The 12,703-nt window shown below is 33.6% G+C and overlaps 1 protein-coding gene across 3 annotated transcripts in view; it reads left to right on the forward strand.

Annotated features, from left to right (window-relative positions):
- LOC121320947 (protocadherin-9-like) overlaps window positions 1–12,703 on the forward strand; it is a 213,951-nt gene that overhangs the window by 109,582 nt on the left and 91,666 nt on the right. The window lies entirely within an intron of this gene.

Raw genomic sequence — 12,703 nt, forward strand, 5'->3', positions numbered from 1 at the left:
AAACTCATTTCCTCCCCTATCTAATGATATGTGTTAAGAAGCTGTACTGCAGAGTATGGTGGCCCAACAAATCAAAGAAACGGGGTGCATTTTTTATTGTGTTTACGCAATTGCGGGTCCAGAATGACACTTCAGTATGATCTTGTTTACACGATCACCGTCCTCAAAGGGTTAAGCAATGCACCTATTGTTTAACTATTGGTAAGTACTTTACTTAGGTCTATACTGATAAATCTTGTCTGTAGGACTACAATGCAGGTAAGAAGACAAGTCATGCAAAGCCACAGAACCTAATTATAGCATAACTGAAACCATGAAAAAAAAACAGCTGAACAGAGCTGCAAGTTAATAATCTATTCATCATAGCATCCCATCTTCTTTGTGATATAGTACAAGAACCCTGTATGAATTCTGAACATGAATGCTGTCAGTCAGATGTTCATCTGATTCCTCATTAATGCTATCTATTCCGATAAGCAGTGTCCTTTTTTTTTAATATAATATTTTGTAAGGAATGGAGTAAGAATCTCCCACTGCAGAGTTAACATAAAATCTCTCTTTGCTAGTCAAGATGAAGAAGAAGAAAAATCACTGCTGCCTCCAAACATGAGCAGGTTTTCTTATTTCTAGTTTGTGCCAAAGAAACTTATCAGCTTGGCAGTAATATCCGTGTGAAGAAGTTGCATTTATAAAGCAGAGGCTTATGCACAAATATAAAAGATTAAGTTTACCATTTTCCATGATCAAATGAAAGAATTTCCAAGTTAAAGTATATTTTAGAAGGATTCTTCCTCTCTATAGTTAAGATTATCTATAATCCACTATTTTTATGTGAATGAATAGACACCAAAGAAGTTGATAATATGCAAATTATTTAAGTATTTTATTGAAAAACAACAGAGATAAAATAAAGCTTTCTCTGTTAAAGTACTCAGGGGTGTCGAGTGGAAAATATCTGCTAATGATGCATGGCTTTAGTGTGAGCAGTTACAGTTAGTCACTGATGGGGTTAATGGGTTGCCTTTTTAAAGCATGGCTAATAACTTAGAGTTAAATGTGGTCCAGCTACAGTAGGTAGAGGTTTCAGTTTCCCCCAGAATATTGAATAACGATACTGTGAAATTGAAACGTTAGTCTCTGTAATTTTCCAAGTCTTGGAAAACTCACATCTTTTGATTCAGGATTCAAAAGGCTACCATAGGCACAGTACAAAGAAACTGTGTACCCTGTACAACAGATATGTTTAAGGAATGACTGCTTAGGGTTAGAGGGATGATACTGTATGCATGATTTAAATGAGCACCATAATGATCTATCAGGAATAGAGGTTTTTTTTTTCATTCTCTTCTGTTACCTTATTTAACAGCAGCAATACCAGGTTTGTTCAGACTATCATCAACACTCTAGCTTGTTAGTTGGCAGAAATGTAATTCTCTCTCTTTTTGTCTTCTGCTGCATGAGTACTGGTACAGTATGAAAAGCCCACTTTTTTTTATCCTAGCTAATTATCCTGGATTATATATATGGTGGTTAAGTGCCGATGTACCCTCACACAAATAAGAATTTATAGCTTAGTAACATTGAAACATTTACACATGCAATATTTATGTATCCTTTTTGGGTTTCTTCTTCGAAGGGTGCCTGGTAACTCCTGTCCATGAGTATCCTGATAACCATAATTTTAAACATTGATTTATTTTTCCGGTAGCTGACTGCAAATGAAGCCTGGCAATTTTGGTGTAAGTCACTGCCTTCTCATCTATGGTATCCAGCAGTCCTTATAGTAACTCCCAATGAAAGTAGATCCCTGATAATATGCCCCATGTACAGTGTGTGATTTGTGTCAGGCTGTTTTCGGTTCATTTTATAGTTTACAGGGATACATGGTGGTAAGAGATCACAATGTTGTTAATGTTACTGTTAAAATAATTACTGACTTTTGAATACCTTTTCAATATGCTTACTTGCACATTTTTTATTTGATTTTGTGTTTAACATTTATTTAGCAAAAAAAACCCAAAAAAACATGGTAAACATATTTAAACAGTAATGTCTAAAGACATATCATCTTCTGCAGTTGCCAATTGGTCCCCATTTGGTTCATTGATGCTCAATCATTCTTATGATTTTAACAGGATTCACCACCAATTACCCATGCACTAATTCAAAATACTTATGTTGATCAAGATGTCTTAATAGGTCACAGTTGAAATATACAGTATATTTAAAATAACATAGCTATTTTAATATATTGTTATCCATTCCAATTAAGGAGCAGAATCATTATGACAAAGTTTTTTAATTTCTTAAAACCATTACAATCTTTTCACCCTGTGTTGAATTTAAACTCGAATACAGGTACCTTGGTTTCTTTAACTCACTGTTATAGATTTGGTTTTAGTTCAGTTTGTGTTGCTTTAACCTCTTTCTTTCACAAGTCATTTCTTAGTAAATACTACCTGGACTATATTTGTTTTGGCTGAACAATGGCAAAGACCTTGATTATCTGCTGTAATGCATTTCTGTTTTATTATTTTGCAATGGGAGGAACAGTAATGATGTGGATTTTACTTATCTTGACAGACTGGACTTCTCAGACTTTACGATTATCAGCATTTCATTGATAAATATTAGAACACATTAAAGAAAAGACAAACCCTATGAGACACTGTCTAATAATGGTTGCCTAATTTTGCATGACTCCTTTTTATTCTTTTGTAATCTCATTAACAATCCTTACACCTTGTTAGGCTCTCGTGCACTTCCATCTGTGCTGCCTTCAACAGTTGTGAAATATACACCATCTGTGAAGATTATTTAAATGTAGTTGGGCTCCATGGCAGCTTTTACAATAGCAGGGGAAGCTTCAATGCATTTAAAAAAAAAAAAAAAAAAAAAAAAAAAAAAAAGGTAATATTGCTGTATGCTGTATATTGTATATTATAAGTGTGTTTACATAAAAGTAAATGCATATTAAAACAGTATTCTGTAAAAACATAAATGGCAATATTTTATATAGCAAATTATTATTGTAACCTGCACTAAACCTAGCGAATCAATAGTTTTGTAAGAATAAGCCAAAATATTGACTGGTTTGCGTCGATGGTGGCCCCTCATTCCCAAACTTACCCTCAGATGGAGGATTGATAGGTTAGGAAAGGTATCTTCTTAAACAGCTTGTCAAGTGTTTCTGACTTAAAATGGTCTAAGGCTGTGTTCACACTCAGTATGGTTTGGTTAGTTTGTAGTATAATGTAGTATTTTATACAAATGGTAATAACCTAATGGTAGCAATAGATCAGCACATTACCTTAGATTTTCCATTGGGAAAAGGTCTGAAAACGGAATGTTTAATGTAATCCTGTGCCAGGGCACAGTTCTATATAAAAATCACATTGCCCTATTGGGCTTGGTTTGAGGTAACCCGGTTTTGAGCTTGGTTTTCGAACTTGGTTGTGCTAATCTAGACAGGGCCTTGGTTAGCCGTGTCTCAAACTTATAACAGACGTAAACACATGCAGAGAAAAACTGACTAAAAATAAACACAGGATTTATGTGCAGCTAAAAGAACGTACCCACATCTAAGAGTTAAATATGCTTTATGAATATGAACATTTAACGTAAGCCTATTCCTTGTAATGACAGGGACCATTTTATTAAGGCTGTGAGTTTATTTTAAACAAATATTAATAAAAAAAGCAGCCTGTCAAGCATCGTAAAACATTTTACGGCATTTTAAGACAAGGATTTTGGACGTTTAAGACAAGGATTTTGGACGTTTGTGTTTTTGTCACAGTTAAAGGGAGAAGTACGTGAGTGGTATGACAAGTTGTTTATCAAGCCAGAACTCCCCTTTTTATCCCACACTTCATAAAAACTAAAGTGTGTGACAAAATAGTACACTATGAGAAGGTGATATACCGTACTGGCTTGCTAAAAGTTATTGTAAACTTAGCCACTAATGTGACTTTTAATTTAATTTAAATTACAGATATATTTATATTTTAAAATATTTTTTTGTCTTTTTCTGCCATTTTGTTTATTGAATGCTGGTTAGTCTATTTAAATGTTTCTTCATCTTCTACCCTCTAATGGAGGATGAAAGTACTGAGGTTTCTACTCTGTAATACTGTTTGTATATGGATAAGGTATTAACAATTAGTATTCAAAGCATTTATGTCCTTCTTTGGGCTGCCAATTTTCCCGAAGGCTTGATATATCAAATAGTACATGTGCATAAAAAGCATCAATTAGGCTCTCACAATGACAAAGTACTACTGTCATGTACCAAAAACAGTGACCACTTTTAGGTTCAACAACTGCAGTAAAGGGCTCTATTAACTCAAAAAAATTGCATCACCACAAACAATACTTCAGTTGAAGTCATAAGGAGAGGTTTTTGTTTAAATAAATGACTTTGGTTTATGGAAAGCACTGCTTAATTTGAAAGAGGAAACAGGATATGTAAAGTCAGTACACAGATTATCCTACCCATATATTTTTATCTGAAAACCCTAAGCCTTTTCATTTTCGAAGGCTTTAAGGATGAATGATTTTACAATATGAACCATTTTAACAACATCAAAACCCTGGAAAACTGTTAATATACCCAGAAAAAACTTTGTCCATGGAGAATGGTTGTGTTAGATTGCACAGTTATATCTATATGGTGCTAATTGCTTGCAGTTACCTCACTTGATGTTTCCTGTCCCCAAGAGATACAGGTTACCTTTATGTATGGGTTGTGCATGATCCACAAGTTCTAATTTGGATAAAAAAAACCTAAGGTATACCTTGTAATAAGATTCTTTCAGAATTGTAATGAATGGAGAAACGCTAACATTTTATTTAGAGCGTACATTTTGGAAAACCAGAGTGGAATTTATGTGACATTATAAAAAGCCACTTCATGGCAGGTTAAAATTGTGGGTCATGCCATAGTTTGCATATTCATTGGCTAATGTTTTATGTAACTAAAAATTATATGTACTGTATGAAAGCATCTGATTTAAAAACAAGAACAACTAACATTTGCATCAGTGTGTGTGAGAGTCTTCAGTGTATTTTTGTATTTCAAAGTAAGAAAAACATTTGCTCCTATTTTAATATTTAAACATTGACAATTCTTAGATCTGCCGCTATTAAGATCAATTGTAACAAGACAGTGTGAAAAAGTTATCTTATCTTCTTATCTTCTGTCTAGTGTGGTGACTTCAAATTGGGCGAGTTTATATATATATATATATATGTGTGTGTGTATGAAATTTCCTTTGGAAAAAAATATTGCTTTTATGTAACCTCAGGGCTATAATAATGATAATACAAGCTAGCAAGACAAGAAATGCAGAATGTTTGAGAACTTACTGAACATATATTAAGTTGATAAGTCTAATGAGATCTTAACCACAAAGTCGTAGTGTGTCTTACACATATAGTAATGACCTGACCCTTTAGTGTTATCAGAGTGCTCAGAACAGTCTTACCTCATACTAATTCTTGCACATTGCTCTGACTTTCCATGTAATTACCCCAATTAGAGTGTTAAGCATTTAACCTCTAGTTGTGAGGAAGCATCTTATGATGGATGTAATCTCACCCCAAAGGCCCAATTACCTCCCAGTTAATCCATTGAGTTGTTTTGCCATCCATTTAATTTGATCTGTTCCTCTTAAAAGGGATCTATTGAGCAGATTATTTTATTCACTAGAATGAAACAGTGCTCTGCAATATTTATTTGATACACATTTATAAATGTATTCTGTTTCCTAAAGCCTCTGTCACCTAATGGAATCTGCAGAGCATGTGAAACAGGCAGCAACCTGGAAAACAAGATCAGGCCAGTACAATCGACTTCAACAGGACTTCATGAAAACACGAGAGCAATTTTTCCACGTTCACTAGACCTCAACCATTGAAATCAAGTAGACATGTACTTGGCTTAGCTGGTACATGTAAACTACTGCTCATGCTTTCACTGCAAAGGAGATAACGCTGGTTCACTCTTCAGCACAGTATAATCTAGAATTATGCATTTTACTTTATGAACAGTTAATCAACTCTTCTCTAAAGGGCCTTTCTATCTATCTATCTATCTATCTATCTATCTATCTATCTATCTATCTATCTATCTATCTATCTATCTAAACATGTTTTTCTGTTTCTAAAACATTTTTTCACATAATTTGAAGGAGTAACCCACCAAACCTTTAGAAAATGTACTTAACTAACTGCTGTTTTTGTCTTCTACTTTCAAAAAAAATAACTGTTCACAAAATATAATTTTGTTAATGGAGGCACGTGCAAACCCTTTTTTTGTTCCTTGTTTGTTAAACCACGGTCCTGATTCCTTGGTTTATGATAAGTAAAGTGATTATAATGCTTAAACAATGAGCTCAATACAGTTTGTGTGCTATGGACTTGAACCCAAGTGTTGTATACATTGATGTTTATGAGCTGGATTTATGATTTTAAAAGTTATTTTGTGTGATATGATTGAGTGGGGTAATTTTGACATCACAAACAAACAATTCTGTAAATACTTTCAGGCAAATAATGACTTAAACAGAAATATTGAACCAATAATACCTCTAGGCCCTGAATGTGATTTCTGAACACACATTATCAGTATCAATCAAAGTAGAGAAATGTGTATAAAACAATGACATCGCACAGCGTTAACTTGCTCAGTACATTAACCACGGTTTATATGTTTTCACTTAAATAAAATAAGTAGTTAGTTAAAAGTAAGATTGGATTTGCTAAAAACAAATTAGACTAGAGATATGTGATCTATCTTAAACGTGGCATTAACCATACTAATATAATGACTTATTTTTCAGTTGATTAGCATTTACATAAATTATTTTTAGTTGCCCATTAAATTAATTGCCCAAGTGTTAATAAATACTTTCATTTAACGATGTTTCTTTTTCTAATCCATGACCGACTGAAATAAGAAAACAGTACGCTTCTTCAAATCTATAACTGAATACTGCCTGCACGCCTTTACATCCTTACACAGTCAGCGCCGCTTTATCGGGATGCCTCCGGAAAAGTAAGAATATCCTGAATAAACGGCTGTCCCAATTAAACGAGAGCCATTTGAGACAACCTAAATCACACTTTTTTTTTTTGTTTCTAAATGAAAAGAAAAAGAATGAAATCACATTCCATTATGATTGAATGTTAAATACATAATTTAACATACGAGTCAATTGTGTTTTTTTCTTCCTAAACAAATTTAATTGCTGTTTTTTTTTTTGTTGTTGTTATTTTTACATGAAATGAAAAAGAATGGAGTCACAAGGTTGAAACACCAACTTTCTGTGCAACAGCAAACTGAGAAACCACAGGAGACTCCTCCTTCAAGAGTTCAACGGTTTTTGCAATTTGCACAAGTCACAGCATAATCACATACTCACTGCGCAGTGTTATATGAACCTGTCTTGCTCTGAAAAGTGATCTCTATTCATCATTTGAAAATACTGTATCCCAGATAAACGACATAAATAGCATTGGAGAGAAACGTCTCCCAGAGTTATATCCCATTTAAACAGAAATCCTGATTTATCAGAATCTTACATTAAACGGCGTCAACTGAATTATATGAACTGCATTTGTAAATATGTGACAATCAACAAGGCTAATGGAACATACAGTTCAAATGTAGACTCACAAATATATAGTGCACATAAATATGTATCTAGTAATAACAGTACTTTAAGACTGGAGTATTTGAGTTTGTATACCTTAACCCTTCTGCTACGGTGGCACTATAAATTGTTCATACATGAACTATAATGTAATAGTGAATTCAGCAATCACAAGTACAAGCTCTGTATACTCAGAATAATCTTCAGACTCTCAGCTGTTTAGAAAGGTATGATAAGATATACTTGCAGTGGATATTTGTCCTGATACACAAGCTGAAAGTCAAGTTATGTCAACCAGACCTCAAACAGGTACAATGTTTACTGGAGCAGAAGGGTTAAAGGGAGTGGAGAAAAATTGCTAGGGCCATGACCTGCTGACCAGTGCATCTTAGGGTAAAAAACCTAAATTTGTCTAGCACTTTTCTTTTCTGTTTTTAAGGTTAACTGGTCTGTTGTATGCACTGTAAAACAAAGAGGTAAAATTAATGAAGTAGTCCCCCTGCTAGTTTTAAAAAGCTAGTGTGTATTGATAGGGTTTCCTCTTTGTGAGCAGAAGAGTTTTAGCAGTAAGTCATGTAACTGTTAAAGTTTTTTAGAACAGAGCCCACAACACATTGTTTGTCTTATTTGTTTTTTGTCACACTGATTAAGCTTGTATTGCATTAAAACACAATGGGGACTACAGTATATACACTATCAAAACAGTGTGAATTTGTTTTCTTGACTCTTACCCTAAAATGTACAAATCTGCACTAAACCAGGTCCCATTCTATTGTATTTGTATTCTTTTTTAATGATGGTAATAAAAGGAAGTGACCCCAGTAAAAACTTACAAAATAGTATAACAGATACCAGTTTGTATAATTCAACTGGGAGATTATTTAAATGAAGCAACGGGAAAGCCAATAAATCTTAGTTTACTAATCTTGAATTCACAAAACTCTACTGGGGGCCTCTGTTTGGCAGTACAGTGAATCTATCAATATTTATTTTCTAAATACCTGAGTGTTGCTGTCTATGTAAATTAGACAAAGAACTGCAGAAGTCTTGCTAATGCTCTGAAGAGGAATCTTGTTTTGACAAATCAAAAAGGACTCGATGAAGATTAATAGCAGTCTAAAATCAGCTTGGGCCTAGTGGGAGGAGTTCTGTTGTTTCTATGTAGATTTTCTTTTAGCTTTGTGCATACATTTTAGCACATATTATTCAAGTGTACTATATTTCAGTGTTTGATAACAGGTGTCTGTTTACTTAAGTACAAACAACTTATGCTCTAATTCTCTGCAGACACGAATAAGATTCAGAATAAGAATCCTAAAAGTTATTTCTCTCTCCAACCTATATGATAACAATTAATGTTAAGACAGGATAAAAATGCTATTCTGTCTAGATTTATTTAGTTCATTTGCAATGACTATTGTTATGTCAACACATATATCCATAATGCTCCATTTTCTTCATTTTGGCTCGCATCTGGGAAATTTACATACTTTGCTAATACTCCTAATAAACTCTGTAGTAACTCTCTCAACATAGACTGTCTCATTGCTGGAGTTGACTGTACAATACGTTGACATGGAGTATTATATCACGAAAAAGAAAAAAAAAAAGAACTCCTTGTCTTTCAGCATCCGAATAAACCTGACTTCATAAATAGCGTTGGACTCAAAATCTCCTGAGCTTTCGATTGTCTTAAAGTATGCAAGGACGTCCTCTCTGTGCTTGTACACAAAATTAAATGTCCTTATACTGAAATTCCATTGCATTGCTGCCCCTCTAGGAAGTCTCCTCTCTTACTATGACATGCAGTACCTCAGTCCTTTTTGGAGAGCGTGAAAAGAATGCCGGAAAGCCAAGAAAATCAGAAAAGACAATTCTAACTTGCGAGATTTTAAATAGAGCATGCTCCATGATGTCTAGCTGATGGGCATTGCAATGGACATAATGTGCAACAGGAGAGGTGAAGAAAAATGTCCTGTGTTTGTGATTTATATTTAGTGACTATACACATACATACTCTATACACATACACTCTCTCTCTCTCTCTCTCTCTCTCTCTCTCTCTCTCTCTCTATATTGGAATATATATATATATATATATATATATATATATATATATATATATATATATATATATATATATAATAATAATGTGTGTGTGGGAGGGGTGGTACCCTAATGCCCTCTATACGGGAGCCATGTGCCACTGCCCACATGTACAGCTATGGCAACTTCGTTAAGGTAATTCCATTCGTGGGGTAATCTAACTAAAGCAATATACCATCATATATCAAAACACACAACAGCGTGCATGATACATAAACTGTGGCTCAATGGCAATAATAATAATATAATAATAATAATAATAATAATAATAATAATAATAATAATAATAATAATAATAACAGGCATTTAAATATTACAGTAAAGGTCTCACCCTCACACTTGTGATTTCAAGATATGGGAATGCTTTTTAAATATTACAGTAAGCGTCTGACCCTCACAATGTAATCACAAGATGTGGGGATGGTTTTCTGAAGTTTTTTTTTTTTTTTCTTTGATGGCCTCAATAAGTGTCTGTATGAAATTTTAAAACTTCAAACTGAAAAATGTTTTTTTTTTTTTTATTTAAATCACTGCCAAAATAAATAAAGACTAAAGGCAGTACAGAATGTTCGAGATGTTAGTGTATTGAAGTCTGTAATCAAATCTGATCATGTACAATGTATGTTATGGTCAAACGTGTTAATAATTCTGGTAATTTTATCACTGAAGAAAGCACCAGCCGGAAAGTTTGGCTACTTGACTTAGAATCTATAATTGGCTGTTTTTAAACCTATGAATGGTTCATGTATTACTGTTGAGTATTTTGTGTTTGGATTTTATAAGATGCTTTTACGATACATCCATTGCAATAGTAGCAGAGAGTCCTTCACAAAAGAGAATTGGTTCTATTGTGCTGCCTTAACATCATAATAACTTTGTGTTGGGTTAGTTTTTATTTTTTTTATTTTATTTTTTTTAATGAATGGAACGATTCTTTGTTGGCTACTTAATCCTGATGGAAAATGTATTCATAAAAGCAGTGACAAAAAAATTAGTATGCTATTCTGTGATCCTTAGCTGTGCTTATGTAATATGTTTTGCCATTTACTTTTCTAGAGCCGTTATAAAAATACATGTACAAATATTGAGTCTCTCTTTAATTTATATTTCAAAAATGAATCAAATTGAGACAATCAAAGAACTGCATCATTTCTGCCCTTTTCAACACTGAAGATTACAGTAAGGAAGCGGCCTCTAATATTTGCAATATGAGAGGTACAAGTATGTATTGTATACACTGTATAAAAATGAAAGAATAACAGAGATGCCAGCCTACAAAGTATCAGAAACCTAATATTAAGCAGCAATTTAGACCCCCATCAGAAAAAATACATGTGACTCTGAGTTAAGAACAGTGACTGATTTTGTCACTGTAGACGTAATTTCTCAACCAATATGATTTCTAGTAAATTAGATATTTTAAATGGATATTCTTATTGTAGTCAGTAGACGTTGGACTCCTTTGTAAAGCTAAAATAAAATGTTACGCCCCAAAGTCCAGAGTTGTTCTGAAAGTTAACCAAGCACATCAACCAACCAACAAATCTAAGTGATAAAATATCAATGCACAAAAGAAGGTAAGAAATAGTCTCAGGCCAATCTTTCAGGATTACATTACGCATAACTGATCGTAAAACATCCCAAAAATAATTTCAAAGTTATTTTCTGTGTAAATGACTAATTGAAGTGTTACCACTGAGACTAATGCAAGTGATCAGAAGATGGAAACTCACTCAACATGCTCTGTTGTATCATTCTCTGATGCAACACTTGCAGACAGTGGCTTTTGGCTCCATTAACTTTAAAAAAATGTAGTCATTAAAACATAGGCTTCTTTGTAATTGTCTGACATTCAAGGACAATAGTGTAAGAATAGATATCTTATTAATTTATTTTTTTTTTTTTTTTTTGGGGGGGGGGGTTAGCTGTCTCAAAAGTTATCTAATTACATTTGATATTCCCTTACACAAGATGGTAAAAAAGATCAAAAACACCAAATTTACAGTGACAAAGAAACACTTGTATTTATATTGTCTTAAGGGGCTTCATACAAAACGTAGACCCTAATCCACTGATCTAGGCAATGTTGTTTGCTCCTGTATCTGTCATAACGCTTCTATGCATACATGGAATTTTCCTGGAATATTTTCCCTTGGAGCAAAATACTTAAACGATCTTTTTATAACCTCTTTGTAAATTGCACTACTCACAGTGTTGCAACACATTTCAGGTAACCTGCAGGTGGTGAAACTTGTTAACTCCAGTTTTACTAAAGTGGTTTCTCATCAAATATTAGTCAATGGGAGGACTGGACCTGGCAATGCATATTAAAGCTGTAGCGGTCTGCAGAGGGATATTAAAAAAATAAACAGAAATCAAAAAATGCCTGCATCTGACCTTTTCAGTCTCTACTAATATAAATCATCTTTGAGTAGTTAGAATTCATATTTGAGATGATATTGACATCTTTGTATTGCAGCTAATAAAAGTCCACACAGTTGACCCTGCAGAATATTTGGTCTAATAAAAATTGAGTAAAAAAAGAAGTCCTTCCATAAAGTAATTTCACCTACACTACTGTCACAATTACAACAGAGCAGTGCTGTAGCAAAATAATCACTTTGTATTATGTCACCATCACAAACAAGCTTGTTAAAATAAGTAGATGCCTGAATCCTTCTGGAAACTAATGTATTGATTACTAGAAAATGCTGCAGTGTCTTTTCTCTGATAATTATCACAGTTTGTCAAGCTCTCCATCTGCAGACAGAGGGAAGGCAGTCTCATATACTTAGCTGCTAATCTACTCCTTAAAGTTGTCCTTTAGTATTAGGTATGAATACCGAGACCTCTCTGCATTTTTCATGCTTGATATTTTGGTATCAGGTTTTATATGACTTGCGAGTATTCAACTTCAGGCTTTGTCAATGACATGCCACAGAAAA

Source organism: Polyodon spathula, chromosome 9 (genome assembly GCF_017654505.1).
Source record: "Polyodon spathula isolate WHYD16114869_AA chromosome 9, ASM1765450v1, whole genome shotgun sequence".
In the NCBI taxonomy this organism is placed as follows: Eukaryota; Metazoa; Chordata; class Actinopteri; order Acipenseriformes; family Polyodontidae; genus Polyodon; species Polyodon spathula.